Here is a 4,245-nt window from a genome sequence, read left to right as displayed (position 1 = left end):
TAGCCAAAGATGTCTCCACGCTGATGGGGGCAATGGTCAGTTATTTCTCCCTTCCTTTGAGAAGCAGCCTGAGGCTAAATGAGACAGCGAGACTGACTGGTCACCTTCAGATCACATGGAGTCATAATTGAATGGGCTGTGACCAAGACCAAGCTTTCCAAGGCAGGAAGCTTTCCAATTGTCATTCAAATCTAAGGGACTGCTAGGCCCATAGAGCAATGAAATGATAGTAGTCAGCTGGCAGAACCACCATAGATTTGCCTGAAGCTAACCCTAATGCTCCCACCCAGAGGGATTTGGTGCCATAGAGACCTCCTTTACTGATGGAACTTCTTGCACTAGAAATGGTCAAGCCCATTGGATGGCGATGGCCATCCAGCCCAATGGGAAGAGCTATGAGCAGTGCTCCTCATTCTCAAACTGAGAACTCATAGACTGACGCTCTTGGGTCATGGCGGGGGATCTAGCTAGTCAATGACAACAAGCTGGAATATCAAGTGTGACCCAGGATTCCTGCGAGCCCAGAGAGCTGTAGGCCATGCCTGTGACCCAAGGGGACCCCCCCAGAGAATCCAAACCGAAGAATGCCTGCGCAGGCCTGCACCTGGCAAATCACTTCAGTAATGCTTGACCCAGCTCTGAAAATGAACCTGCTGGGTAGGACTGAGCCACCAGAACGACTGTATCTCAAGTGAGAAAAATGTCCTATCGTCATCAAGGAGGGAGACCCCAAGGGAAGGTCCTTGGGAATTAGAACCTTCCAGATCTAAACAAGTGGCTTATGTAGACCCCAGCCCTGTGACAGGAGAGCTTATCATACCTACACGTATAGGTTTAAACCCCACCTTCCGTCTTGGAGTCAATCCTGTGTGTTGGCTCCAAGGCAGAAGAGTGGTCAGGGCTAGGCCATGGGGGTCAAGTGACTTGCCCAGGGTCACCCAGCTGGGAGTGTCTCAGGCCAGATTTGAATTCACCCATCTCTAGGCCTGGCTCTCCATCCTTTGAGTTACCTAGCTGCCGCCGCTTGCAATGTATCTTGAAAGAAGTAGATCCCTTTAGAGAATATGGGGTGGCCACAGCTCTTGCCCACCCAGTCCTTGAAAAGAACATCTGTCCTCATTGTACTTCTAGTGATGATAGCAATCCATTTATTTCAGGACTCAACAATGGCCCTGAAATCAGAGCTTTTAAGATGGATTTTTCATTTCCCTAAACACCCCCCCCCCCCCAGAAGACACTGTAAAACAATGGAATAACTGCTTAAACCAAACACTCTGTTCCAATGGCAGCATCATGGGTTAGTCAGTTTTCAGTTGTGTCCAGTCTACATGACCCTATTTGGAGTTTTCTTGGCCATTTCATTTTCCAGTTCATGTTACAGATGAAGAAACCAAGGCAAACAGGGTTAAGTGACTTGCCCAGGGTCACACAGCTAGTAAATGTCTGAAGTCAGATTTAAACTCAGTCTACCTGCCTCCAGGCTTGGCCCGTTATCCATTAAACTACCCAGATGCCTCTGAAATAAAGTTGGCAAACACTTCTTGGCTGGATGGACAGCCCAGCTTCATTGATCTACTCTGTGAACATGACCATCTCCCACAAAGCTAACTCTCCGATGACCGATTATTTGGGGGAAGAGGGGAAGGGAGTGAGTAGATGACATCTAGTTGTCGGTAACCAATGGCAGCACACCTAACCCACCCTCCTTTTTTTCAGCCCAGGCCATATCTAGCAGGAGGGCAGGTGATTTTCTTGGCAGGACCATTTAGGATGGAGCTAATATCACCCTGGATGCATTCACTTTTGCCCTGATTCATCTGGACAGCACAACACACTTTTACACTCATCTTGCCCACTTACCTTCTCTACAAGCGCTAACTTATAGACTAGAGAAGCTATTGGGGTGAAAGGACTAGTTCAAACAGTGGTCATAGAAGCAGAGTTGTCCCAGGTGAGGTGGTGCCTGATTCTTTGTGAGGTCCCTCTTGGGGGGTTTCTTGGCCAAGACATGGGAGTAATTCGCCATTTTCTTCTCCAGCTCATTTCACAGATGAGGAAACTGAGGCAAGTAAGGTTGAGTGACTTCTCCTGGGTGGTGAGGCCACATTGGAACTCCCTAAGATGAATGTTCCTGATCCCACACCCAGCGCCCCATCCATTATGCCACCCTGACCCACTGAAATACTCTGCCTCCATCTTCACTGTTCCTATTGACTGATTTCATTTTCCACTGGACCGTAGGCTGCTATCAGCCATTGGATGGAGCACCCCTATGCTAGCCGTCGGGTGGCACCATGAAAGCACCAGCTCCCTTATTTGTAGCTTTCTTTAAGGAAGACCTTTGCTTCTGAAAGATGGCGGGAGGCTCCAAGCAGGGAGTGGACTGTGGGCTGATGAAAACTGGTTTGACCGGTGTGCGTCCCCCCTTCCCCTCGGCCCCCACTGACAGCCTCTTCCCGGAATAGTGCTGTTCCGTGGAGGTTCCCCACTTCGCTCTTCCTCATTCCTCACCCAAAAGGAATTTTAGAGAGCAGCTTCGCCTTCCTGGTCTTACAGGTAACCGGACAGTGGCTCATTGGTGGGACGTCTCTTTATCTCAGACAGCATAGAGAGTGGAGCCCTTCGGGACTCTGGCCTTTGGACCGGGGCTGGATGCTTCCTGGTCCTCTCCCCTACTTTTCTCGTGTGCTGCCCACTGTGGCTATGGAATGGGCACCCTGAGATTGTGCTTGCTCTCTGCTCCTCTTCTCCCTTCAGAGTAGTAATAACGCTTATCAAAGTTGTGTCTACGGGGGCTCCTGCTTTTCTCTAAAGTCCTCTTCACTCCTGTCATATTAGGAAGACATACTTAGAGGAGGAAATCGAGGAAATCCAAGGATGGCAACTTTGGGGGTTTCCAAATCAAAGAATTGATTCTATAATGAGTAAATAGGACAACAGTAAAGCATAGGCTAGAAGCAGAAGAGCCACGAGGAAACTTTCATTATTCCGATAAGCCCTGCGGCTTTCTCTCCATCAAAAACAAAACAAAACAAAAACCCGCAACTGTAAATGATGGACTTGTCTAAATAATAACTTCATTCTTCTAGAATTGGAGGATGATGTGAGAGCCACTGCTAATCACCTCGGATGCACACAGGAACTTGGAGTGGGAGGAAGAGATGGATTATTCTGTTTTAGACTTCCTATTAAAGGGGCAGCTAGATGGTTCTAGAGCACCAGGCCTGGAGTCCGGAGGACCTGGGTTCAAATGTGACCTTAGACACATCCTAGCTGTGTGACTAGGCAAGTCACTTAACTTTGTTTGCTTAGTCCTTGCCCTTCTGTCTTAGAGTTGCTACTAAGACAAAAGGTAATGGTTTAAAAATAAAATAAAATAAATAGAATTCATGACAAAGGAGAGAAAAGCTATGCATAGTCAAATGTCCTAGAAAATGACAGTCTTTCTGATCTCAGTGTCATCTGATGTTAAAGATGTTGAAGATGGTTGAGGGACACTAGTTTGCCCCACTATACTTTCCTCTTATATACTTATATAATTGATAGTAAATCAATTGGGACATATTTGACATATTTGTCTAGATCCCCAATCCTAGAAAGTTCTTTGGGAAGGCAGTTAGGTACAACAAAGGATAGAGCTCCAGAACTGGAGTCTAGAAGATCTGAGTTCAGATCATATCTCAGAAACTTGCTAGCTGGGTGACCTTGCCAAGTCACTTACCTCCATTTGCCTAGACCTTATTGATCTTCTGTGTTGGAATCGATACTTAGTATGGATTCTAAGACAGAAGGTAGGGGTTTAAAAAAAAAAAAGAAAGTTCTGGAATCTTAGAGATGTTTGTTTTTTTTAATTTGGAAATTTTTACTTAATTAATTTAGAATATTTTTCCATGGTTACAAGATTCATGTTCTTTCCCTCCCTTCTTCCTCCCTCCTCCCGTAGCCAAAGAGCAATTCCACTGGGGTCATTGATCAAGACCTATTTCCATATTAATGATATTTGCACTAGGATGATCGGTTCCAGTCTACATCCCCAACCATATCCCCATCGAACCATGTGATCAAGCAGTTGTTTTTCTCCTGGGTTTCCGCTCCCACAGTTCTTTCTCTGGATGGGGATAGCATCTTCCTCATAAGTCCCTCAGAACTGTCCTGAGTCATTGCATTGCTGCTAGTAGAGAAGTCCATGACATTCAATTATACCGCAGTGCATCGGTCTCTGTTTATAATGTTCTTAGAGATGTT

This window comes from Monodelphis domestica, chromosome 4 (assembly GCF_027887165.1).
Source record: "Monodelphis domestica isolate mMonDom1 chromosome 4, mMonDom1.pri, whole genome shotgun sequence".
Classification (NCBI taxonomy): Eukaryota; Metazoa; Chordata; class Mammalia; order Didelphimorphia; family Didelphidae; genus Monodelphis; species Monodelphis domestica.
The sequence above is the reverse complement of the archived record's forward strand: the minus strand, read 5'-3'. Positions refer to the sequence as shown.